General features: G+C 37.1%; 1 protein-coding gene across 1 annotated transcript in view; it reads right to left on the bottom strand.

The window, feature by feature from the left end:
- MED13 (mediator complex subunit 13) overlaps positions 1-12,156 on the bottom strand; it is a 97,842-nt gene that overhangs the window by 71,323 nt on the left and 14,363 nt on the right. The window lies entirely within an intron of this gene.

Here is a 12,156-nt window from a genome sequence, read left to right as displayed (position 1 = left end):
AGAAGAATTTACTCACCTTATTCCTCCTCCAAACACTTATCCTAAGAATCATCCTAAAGAACCAATTCTTTAAGCTTTAACCATTAATAAGCTTGAAATCTATTGTATACATCTATAAACCCCTTTAATTTTTTCTGGATAAGACAAGGGCGTAATAAATTAAGTTACAGTAAAAGTAATTACTGTATTTTCCCCATCCCAGTAGCTTTTGTTGTTAAATTATTTTCAGGATAATTTTGAATTTACAGAAAAGTTACAAACATAGCAAGTCCCCATATACCCTTCACTCAGTTTTCCCTAACTTCTTACATAACCATGCTTTGTCGGTCAAACAAGTAATTAACACTGGCACATTACTACAACAAACTCCAGTTTTTTATTTGTTCACCAGAATTTTCCACTAATATCCTTTTTCTGTTTCAGAATCAAATCCAAGATATCACAATGCATTTACTCAATTATTTTTTTGCTTCAGCTGTATTGAGATTTAAGTGATAACTACAGGAAATAAAATTATTTATATTATTTAAAAATAAATTAAGCTCATTTCTTCTGATTAAAAACCTAAGCCCTTTGGAATAACTATGGTTGAGTAATTACAAAGACTATAGACATCTGCTTATATTCAGACATAAATGCACTATATATTAAACAACCAAGTGAAGACAAGTGTTACTCCTTTTATTAAAAAAGTGTTTTGTAGCAAAGCACATGACACTATATTAATCTCAATTATTTAATTACAGCTATGCTAAGTGCTATAACAAAAATTATGTACAGGATACTGAGAGACTGTCTTAACAAGACCTAAATAATGAAAATAAACTTATATACATACATTATATATATATAATTCCTAAGGGAAAAAGAATCACACTTGGGTAACGCCATAAAAGTTATTATGTCCTATGATACCTTTCATCAGCCTATCCCCCCCATACCTCTTACTGCTCCAATTTCATTTCTTACTTATCGTTCTCTAATACTTCCCCCTTTTCCCTCACCTCTGCTGTTCCTTAAACACATCAGGCCTTTGCACCTACTGCTATTCCATCTGGAACACTCTAGATAGCTATATTCACCTTCATCAACCTTTCTCAGGTTTTTAAACACCTTCTAAGTGAGGTCTTCACTGATCACCCTCCTTTAAATTGTTCTTCTGGGATTTGTTTTGGCTTAAGAAATAATCAAAATCTAACTTATTACACAGTTTATTTCTTATAGTCACCAAGAATGTAAGCTCTGCTGGAGAAGTAATCTGTTTCCTTCGTACAATGTTGTATCCCTATATTGACAGATTAGGTCCTTGGCACATAGTACTAAATACTGTAGAATAAAATCCACATTTGATCTTTTTTCCCCCTAACCATACTCTTTTCTTCTCAGCTCTGCAGAGTTGTGAAAGCTATATATATAAATCATCTCAAATTTTTCATTTTCCCCAAACTTCAACTAATCCATCACTAATTCCTACTGATTCCAGTTCTTAACTTTTTTGTTGTCTTTTTAAGGTCTAAGTAGTTGTTAAAATCTCTAATTTACCTTTCTTTACAACAATGCCAGCGATCTAAAAATTAATTCTAATCATGCAACTGGGAGGCTCAAAATCAAGTTTCCCAATCCCTTCAGGACTAAGTCAAAAACCCCCTAAAACCTTAGCACAGCACTTTAGATCTTCCACAATCTGACCCTTGCACTAAACTCTTTAGACAGAGATCACTTAATCCACCAAGAATTACCCCTTTGTTTAGATACCTCACATAAAGAGAATCACACAATATTTGCCTTTTGGTGACTGGCTTCTTTCACTTAGCTTAATGTCCTCAAGGTTCATCCACAGTGTAGCACATGACAGGATTTCTTTCCTTTCAAAGGATGAACAGTAATTCATTGTATGTTTATAACACATTTTGCTTAGCCATCATCCATCAATGGATATTCGGGTTGGTTCTACCTCTTGGCTATTAAGAATGCTGCTGCTATGAACATGGATGTGCAAAATGTCTTCAAAATCCTGCTTTCAATTATTCTGGATACACACTCCGAAGAAGGTCTCATGGATCATACGGTATTTTGTTTTCAATTTTTGGAGCAATCCCGTAACATTTTCCACAGTTACTGTACTATTTTACAGTCTAACTAACCATGCATAAAGGTTCCAATTTCTCTATCCTTAGTAACAGCTGCTATTCTTTATTTCAATAGTAGCCACCCTAATATGTTTGGGGGCTTTCCTTGTGGCTCAGCTTGTAAAGAATCTGCCTGCAATGTGGGAGTCCTGGGTTCGATCCCTAGGTTGGGAAGATACCCTGGAGAAGAGAAAGGCTACCCAATCCAATATTCTAGCCTGGAGAATTCCATGGACTGCAGTCCATGGGGTCACAAAGAGTTGGACACAACTAAATGACTTTTACTTTCACATTTTTATTTATATTTATCCGATTAGTGATACAAAGTAACTTTTTTTTAAGATTTATTATATTTTTGGCTGTGCTCGGTCTTTGTTGCTGCACATGGGTTTTTTCTAGTTTCACAAAAGGAGGCTACTCTCTACTTGTGGTGCACATGCTTTTTATTGCAGGGGCTTCTCTTGTTGCGGAGCACAGACTCCAGCAGTTGCAGCTCACGGGCTTAGCTGCCTCACAGCATGTGGGTTCCTCTCAGAGCAGGGATAGAACCGTGCCCTCTGCATTGGCAGGCAGACTCTGGATCACCAGGGAAGTCCTGAACATCTTGTCTTATGCTTATTGACAATTTCTTTGAAGAAATATCTATTGAAGTATTTTTCCCATTTTTTAATTGGGTTATTTGATATTTTGTAGAGTTGTAGTTCAGTTCAGTTGCTCAGTCGTGTCTGACTCTTTGCGACCCCATGAATCGCAGCAAGCCAGGCCTCCCTGTTCATCACCAACTCCCGGAGTTCACCCAAACTCATGTCCATCGAGTCGGTGATGCCATCCAGCCATCTCATCCTCTGTCATCCCCTTCTCCTCCTGCCCCCAATCCCTCCCAGCATCAGGGTCTTTTCCAATGAGTCAACTCTCTGCATGAGGTGGCCAAAGTATTGGAGTTTCAGCTTCAGCATCAGTCCTTCCTATCTTTATAATGCTGGCTATTAACACCTTAGCAGATACATGATTGCAAATATTCTCTTCAATCCATAATGCACAAAGAAATTTAGGTTGGATATAGTCCCATTTGTCTATTTTTGCTTTTGTTGCCTATGTTCTTGTGCCATAACCATAAAATCACTGCCAAATCCAGTGACATGAAGCTTTTCCACTACATTTTTTTTCTAGGAGCTTTATAGTTTTAGGTCTTACATTTAGGTTTTTATTCAATTTTAAGTTACTTTTTGTATACAGTATAAGATAAGGGTCCACGTTCATTCTTTTACGTGTGGATACTTGTTTTCCCAACACCGTTTTTTGAAGAGAATGTCCTTTTCCCACTGAGTGGTCCTGGCACACTTGTCAAAGGTCATTTGAACATATACACAAGAATTTATCTCTGAACTTTCCATTCTCTCCCATTGGTTTACATGTTTGTCTTTATGCCAGTACCATACTGTTTTGATTACTGTAGCTCTGTAATGTTTTGCTCATTCCTCCCTTTATCCAGACTTTGTAGTTCTTCCTATTAGAGGTGAAATATACTTCTCCAACCCTTGAATCAGGCTTGCTTTGTGACTTGCTTTGGCCAAGCAGAAGGTTGAGGAATACTTATATTTCACATATAATTTAGCTTGCCCTTTGGTGCTTCTGTCATCACAAGAATATGCCCTGACTGGTTCTCTGGTCTAAAGAGGGATGAGAATCATACAGAATACACCTCTACTCACACTACAGTTTACAGTGACTAGACTGACTAATCCCTAGCTAACCTGTAGGTACACAAGTGAGAATACGTAACCGTTTTAAATCCTTATGTTTTGGGGTGGTTTATTACACAGCCATAGCTGATATAAGAACTGGCACCAAAGGTGAGGCATTACTATAAGAAAAACCTAAACATGTGGCATTCAGTTTTGGGATCAGAGAATTGGTAGCAAAGAATACAAACACTGAAACACAGTCAGGAAAATGGTAACCTATGTTAATATAATATATGAATACTTCACATTACTGTTGCCTGAAATAATCTGGAATGCAGAAAACATGCCTAAGTGAACTTACTCCAGGGCTGGAAAATAAGTTTCCCAACAAAGCAATTGTGTGGACTGTGTTATAACACAGTTCAAGAAAAATACCAAATCAAGAGTGTGAATCTCAGGAACTTCCCTGATAGTCCAGTGGTTAAGAATCTGTTTTCCAATACAGGGAATGAGGGTTCAATCCCTGGTCGGGGAAATAAATCCCACATACCATACCACAGGGCAACTAATCCTGCGCACCGCAACTTGAGAGTCCCTATGCCACATGAGAAGCCCTTGTGCCACAAAAAAGACCCAGTATAGTTAAAAAAAAAAGTGTGTAAAATCTCAGGCCCTCTTGTTAATTAATACCAAACATTACTCTTAATACCAGCTGAAACACTGGCATTTTTTAAAACAGATTTTTTTAATGCAATTAATCCAAACACAATTAGAATATACTTCAATTTAAAAAAATACATTAGAATGTCCATGGAGACAAGGCTAACTTGAATAAATATGAAACTACTGGCTTGCTAAAAAATAATTCTGGATTTTTTTAATTAACTATCATTGCTATAAACAAGGACTGAGCAAAATGTGCATCTCTTCTTCTGAAAGCGGGACTACTAAAATCAACTTGTTAAAAATTCAACACCTTTGTGAAATAACAAAATTATTTTTCCTACTCCTAAATAAAATATTTCTTGGTAACACAATTAACCACTTTAACAGTTTTACTGAAGAAATCTTTACCACCTTCCTTTTAAAACTTAGTGATATCTGTAAAGCAATTATCCTTCAATTAAAAAATAAATTTAGAATTTTAAAAAGTGATAAAAGAGGTTCTGACAAATCATTATGGACATGAGCCACATGACCTGGTATATAATAATAAATGCTCAGCAAGATTTACTGTGTTGAAGGTCTACACGGTAATGGTTTCTTTCTATGTAACATGCAGTGTGTTGTAGTCAAATCTCAATTTTTTTTTCTTACTATCTTTTAATTATTATTTAGGCCCTACTTCTCTTTAATTATCTTTCTAAAGCTATTTTTATTAGATTTAATTCAAATGTAAAAAACTGTACTAGGAAAACATACTAAAATGCAATCATGTTGATACTCTTTTCTCTTTAATCATGCTTCCATATCTGGAAAGATAAAATAACTCTTAGAAGGGTTGCTTTCAGGAACACAGTATTGGTGGAAATGGAGACTTTCACTAATTAACTAATTCAGCAAATATTTATTAAGCACACATTATGTGTTAGACACCATGCAAAGTGTAGGCTATGCAGAGGTGACCAAGATAGACAGAGTCTCTGTCTTCATGAATTTCACAACCTAATGGAAGAGGCAGGCATTTTATGTGTACACACATAAACACACATACATATTTATTTACTTAAAAGACTGTAATAAATGATACAAAAGGAAAGGATGTTGAAAGAGAATTCATTAGAGGGAACTAATTTAATTTGGATGGAAGGCGGTTTAGGGAGAGTGATATTTGTGCTGAAATTTGAAAGATGAATCAGTTTACAGGGCAAGATGTGAGGAAAACATTCCAGGTAGAGCAACCAGCAGGTCCAAAAGCCCTGGGGCAGGAAGGATTTTGGCTTACTGGAAGAACTGAAGGAAGATCAGTATCAACTGGAGTATAGACAGGAGCAAAAAACTGGGATTAAGATGGAGAGGAACAAGCAGGTCAGAAAACACACAACGAGGCAGTTCAAATTTTGTTCTAAAGTGCAAGGGGAAATTATTGAAGGATTTTTAATCAGAGGAATGATAGTACCTGATATTTTTTTATTTTTACTTGGGAAATGTCACCAGTTACTAGAGAAGAGACGCCACAGGATATGTGTGCATGTGTACATGCTCAGTCATTAAGTCCGACTCCTTACAAGACCATGTACTGTAACCCTTGAGGCTCCTCTGTCCACAGAATTTTCCTGGCAAGAATAATGGAGTATGTTGCCATTTCCCCCTCTAAGGGATCTTCCCAACCCAGGGGTTAAACCTGTCTCTCTTGTGTCTCCTGCATTGGCAGGCAGATTCTTGACCATTGAGCCACCAGGACCTAGAGCAATAATAGCCCATGTGAGAGACAGTGGTGACTTGGACTAGGGTAGTGACAGTAAGTGGGAGCATCTAGAATGTGCTTGGGAATTTGGTGATGGATTATATACGGGAACCAGGAGGTCCCTAGAATTAAAGCAGTATCTGATGACATGAGCCTCAGGGTAGAGCATACAGAAGTCTAGAGAAGGAGCAGGTTTGGGGTAAAGATCAAAGAATCAGTTTTTGGACAAAGTAGCTTTTCTGATGTGGTGGAGGTTTGGGTTTATAGTATAAATCTGGGGATTATCAGGGTGTGGATAGTATTTACATCTTTGTGAATGAATGTGATCACCTAGAGAGGGAATGTTGAGAAACAGAGGGAACTGTCCCTAGGGAGCTCTAAAAACTGCAGCTTTAGTATAATAGAAGACACTCACAGATGGGACCAAGAAAGAACAGCCTGAGTGTCAGAAGAAGACATTGAGAAGAATGGGTGTTATGAAAGCAAAAAGCGTTTCGGTAAGAATCGGCCCATTCTTGTACAGTTGCGGTACGTGCTTGTGCATGTGTGCGTGCTCATTTGCTTTAGTCATGTCCAATCCTTTGTGACCCCAGGGATTGTAGCCCACCAGATTCCTATCCATGGGATTCTCCAGGCAAGAATACTGGAGTGGGTAGCCATGTCCTTCTCCAAGGAACATTAGGATTTTTAAAAAATTACTCACAAGCCGCCATACATTTTCCTCAAAGAATGTATCTAAAGTAAACAAATATATGCAACCAATCTCATTACTAGATGTGGGAATGCTTACGAAGCCATATTTACACTTTTCTTTCGAGTGACCTCTTTTCTGACAAAATTATTCTATAACTGTTAAGGCTAAGGTACAGAAAGTATATATACATAACATCATTTCTAAATAGTATTTTTATCTTAGCAAGCCAACAGTGTTCTGAGAGGGTTATGCCCATTGTACATTGCTTGTTGTTTAAGTACTAAGTCATGTCTGACTCTTTTGCAAAGCTGTGGACCTTAGCCCTCCAGGCTCCTCTGTCTGTGGGATTTCCCAGGCAAGAATACTGGATTGGGTTGCATTTCCTTCACCAAGGGATCTTTCCAATCCAGGGATCAAACTTGCCTCTCCTGAATGGCAGGTGGATTCTTTACCACTCAGCCATCTGGGACCCCAATTATATGTACTGACATAAAACAAGAAGAAATCAGTTTTCAAAGCATCTCTCTCCAGAGTGTGTAAGAGAGAAGACATGGTTAAAAAAAATTAAGAATATTTCATGTTAAACTAGTTAGAATGAATATATATATTTTAACATTATAACTCTTTACAGTTTTTTCAGAAAACATTAAAAGATAAATTTTGCTGACAAAAAAACTTTAAGAATTTAAAGGGGAATAACTAAAAATTTTCTATGTCAAGGGAAACATTTACTAAGGAAGTAACTGAAGTAATAATAATCTACACATAGGTAAACTACAATTTGATTAAGTTTAAGGTAAGTATGCTATACAAATCATCACAAATGCTGTGTGCTTAATCAGTAATTCAATAGCAGATTCCAAAATCTAAATGGCAAAAACTTTCAAGAACATCTACAAGTTTAAGCAACAACCTAGAAGAGTCTATTGTTCTTTATTTTTAATTTTTATTTGGCTGCCTGGGGTCTCAGTTGCAGCACACAGGATCTTCGTTGACATCATTTGGGATCCTTAGTTATAGCACATGGGGCTCAGTAGTTGTGGGGCACAGGCTCAGTTGTTCCGTGGCATGTGGAATCTTTCAGACCAGAGTTCAAACCTGTGTCCCTTGCACTGCAAGGTAGATTCTTAATCAGTGGACCACCAAGGAAGTTCATAGTCTTTATCTTTAAAAGATAAAGAGGCTTGGAGACCTGTATTTTATATCTTCATATTTAATTAGTGAACTGTAGTTAAAACTACAGCTTTCAATTGTTTCATTTCATACATAAAATATTAAAAGAAAATAAACTCTCCATTCCTACTCTCCATACTACCCTACTTAACAGCAAGCTCTCAATTCCAGTTGCCTATTTCAGGAAAAACATCACACCATATACTACTAGCATGTTTCCTATACAGACTGATCTAGTTGTTAATAGAAAATGGTTTAAAATAAACCAAGTTTGTGCATGTATAGGAGGAAAAAAACTAAACATTCTAAATATGGGATAAATTTTCTGAAATTCTTACACAAGTACACCTGCTTTACTGTGCTTCACAGACAACTGAGGGCTTTACAAATCGAAAGTGTGTGACAAGCTGGCACTGAGCAAGTCTGCTGGCACCACTTTCTCAACAGCGTATGTTCACTTCGTGTCTGTGTGTCACATTTTGGTAATTTTCACATTTCAAACTTTTTCATAATTATTATACTTGGTATGGTGATCTATGGTAAGTGATCTTTGATGTTACTATTGCAAAAAGGTTATGACTTGCTGAAGATTCAGAGAATGGTTAGCATTTTTTAGTAATAAAGTAAGTTATATACACTGTTTTCTATAAATACTGCTACTGTACACTTAATAGATTACAGTCAGTGTAAACGAACTTTTATACGCACTGGAAACCAAATAATTTCCTGTGACCCAATTTATTATGATGCATGCTTTACTGTGGTGCTACAGAATAAGATGATTCAACACAATCACAATAAAAATTGAGCAGTTATTTTGCAGATACTGACAAAATGACTCTAAGGTTTATGTGCTGTGCTGAGCTTAGTCGTGTCCGACTCTTGGCGACCCCATGGACTGTAGCCCACCAGGCTCCTCTGTCCATGGGGATTCTCCAGGCAAGAATACTGGCATGGGTTGCCATGCCCTCCTCCAGGGGATCTTCCCAACCCATGGATCAACCCAGGATTCTTTGCCATCTGAGCCACCAGGGAAGCCCAACAATAGTGGAGTGGGTAGCCTATCCCTTCTCCACAGATCTTCATCTTCCCAATCCAGGAATGGAACCAGGGTCTCCTGCTTTGCAGGCGGGTTCTTTACCAACTGAGCTACCAGGGAAGCAATTATCTCCATGGTATACCTATATTAAAGGTAATCTAGTCAGAAAATGGGATTTTCCAGGCAAGAATACTGGAGTGGGTTGCCATTTCCTTCTCCAGGAGATCTTCCCAACCCAGGGATTGAACCCGAGTCTCACACATTGTAGGCAGATGCTTTACCATCTGAGCCACCAGGGAAGTCCAGTCAGAAAATATTATAGGCCAAAGTGAATGTGAGGTAATACCACCATACTAAATTCACAATGGCTTGTCTTTCGAGGAGAGAGATCATTTTACAACACCACTTCATTTTCAGTACTCAGCACTTAGAAAAGTGGAGTTAAAACAAATATGTGCAACTACAATAAGAATCCAAGGTACTGTTAAGCTACCATAAAGTATTATGGAGAATAAAACTGCTCTCCAGGAGCTTTTACTATAATAACCAAAGCAAAAAGGTAAGAATAAAGCATAATTTTACAGATGAAACCTGGACAGATAATCTTCTGTTGTAGAAAAATGTTCCTTAGGTACTGAAATTAAACAAAAGATTTTTTATTTCTAAGACATAAATTGAAAATATGCTTACAGATTAAAGTCAGCTATTCTAATACTGTAACAGGTAAGTATACTGCTTTAGGAAGTGCTGTATTTTTAGCACTTCTGTTAGGCAGGTACAGAAAAATGATATCCCATTTTGCTGGTAGGGAATTCAAGACACAAAAAAGTTAACTGACTTGTCTTAAAATCATAAACCTATTTAAAGGGAGTGTTGACTTAAAGTCCTAGTCATGCTAACAATCAATTAAAAATGGGAAAAGGACTTGAACAGACATTTGAAGAAGATACACAGCCACCCAACAGGTGTAAAGAGGCTCAACATCACTAGTCATTTAGAAAATACAAATTAAAATGACAATGAGATAACTACTTCACATCCATAAGGATGGCTGTTATTTTTTAAAAAATGAAGTGTTGGTGAGGATGTGTAGAAACTGCAATCCTCCTACACTGCTCACAGGAATATAAAATGGGCCAACCACAGTGGAAAAGATTTCAGCGATTCCTCAAAAAATAAATTAAAATAGAATTACTGTATGCCCTAGCAAATCTACTTCTTGTATGTTTCCAAAAGAACTGAAAGCAGGGACTTGCATAGATATTTGTATACTAATATTTATAGCAGCATTATTCACAATAGACAAAAAGTAGAAACAACCCAAATGTCAACTGACAGATGAGTGGATAAACAAGATGTGGTATAAAAATACAATGGAAAATTATTCAGTCTTAAAAAGAAATGGGGACCTCCCTGATGGTCCAGTGGCTGACTCCACACTCCCAATTCAGGGCCTAGGTTCGATCCCTGGTTTGGGAACTAGATCCAACAAACCACAACTAAGAGTTCGCATGCTGCAACTAAGACCCAGAACAGTCAAATAAAGAAATATGTAAATATCTTTCTAAAGACAAATCAAAGTACGTGCTACAACTTGGATAAGAACCTTGAGAACATGGTGCTAAGCGAAATAAGCCAGACACTATAAGACAAGTGGAGAAGGCAGTGGCATCCCACTCCAGTCCTCTTGCCTGGAAAATCCCACGGACAGAGGAGCCTGGTGGGCTGCAGTCCATGGGGTCCCTAAGAGTCGGACACAACTGAGCAACTTCACTTTCACTTTTCACTTTCATGCACTGGAGAAGGAGATGGCAACCCACTCCAGTGTTCTTGCCTGGAGAATCCCAGGGACGGGGGAGCCTGGTGGGCTGCCATCTATGGGGTTGCACAGTCGGAGACGACTGAAGCGACTTAGCAGCAGCAAAGGACAAATACCTTTTGATTTCACTTATGTAAGGTATCTAGAACAGTCAAATTCATAGAGACAAAAAGTAGAATGGTGGTTACCTGGGGCTGTGAGGGGAGAAAATAGGAAGTCATTAATCAATGGGCAAATTTTCAGCCTGGAATGATGAAAAATTTCTGGAGATAGTGTGATGGCTGCACAACAGTATGAATGTAATTAATGTTACTGTACCATACACTTAAAAAATGGCTAAAATGGTAAGTTGTGTTGTTTATATTATACAACACACACAAAAAAGAATCCTAGTCATCCTAATTCAAGATTTTTATTCCATTGATTAAATAGTTTTCAAACCTGTCTATCTTTCATTAGAATCACACAGAGATCTTTTATAAATTCCAAAGCCTACACCACATTCCCAGGTTAATACACAGATTACTGTTTTATTCTCTCAAGGTGATTCCATATCCCGACAAGTTTGGGAACCACTGCATTAATCTATATTTCTGTAGCCCTCAGAATGATTCTTTAATTTCCTTAAATGTATACGTATAATTTCAATATCAAATATCCTTACCATACATATCTCAATGAACAAAAGATGTATATTAAAATCCAGAATATAACACCTTTATCTGTGAATTTTATATACTTCAGCTCACTTAGTGAACACATTACTTACATTATATAGTAAAGAATACTCAGAAAAGCAATGACATTATTTTGGTTTACAACTTCAAGTGCTCAGCAAATACAGCATCTCCCTAATATTTTTAAGTCTTCTGTTTTACTATTTTCTATAACTTTAAAAGATGTAGGTAAGACCTCCCTGGTGGTTTAATGCAGATCACGTGATGTGGGTTCAATCTCTGGTCAGGGAACTAAGATCCCACAATGCTGTGTGACACAGCTAAAAGATTTTTTTTAATAATGAAAAATAAATAAAATAATAGCACGTAGGTACAGGAGACATACCTATCTACATGTCACAATCTGTCTCATATTTTTTCATGCCCTATAATCCAGCTCCAATACCTGCAAGATGTATGAATTCCAAGAAGTTCCTTAACCTCCCTATTCTTCAGATTTAACAACTGTAAAATTGGACTAACAGGTCTGTTTT

This window comes from Capra hircus, chromosome 19 (genome assembly GCF_001704415.2).
Source record: "Capra hircus breed San Clemente chromosome 19, ASM170441v1, whole genome shotgun sequence".
Classification (NCBI taxonomy): Eukaryota; Metazoa; Chordata; class Mammalia; order Artiodactyla; family Bovidae; genus Capra; species Capra hircus.
The sequence above is the reverse complement of the archived record's forward strand: the minus strand, read 5'-3'. Positions and strand labels throughout refer to the sequence as shown.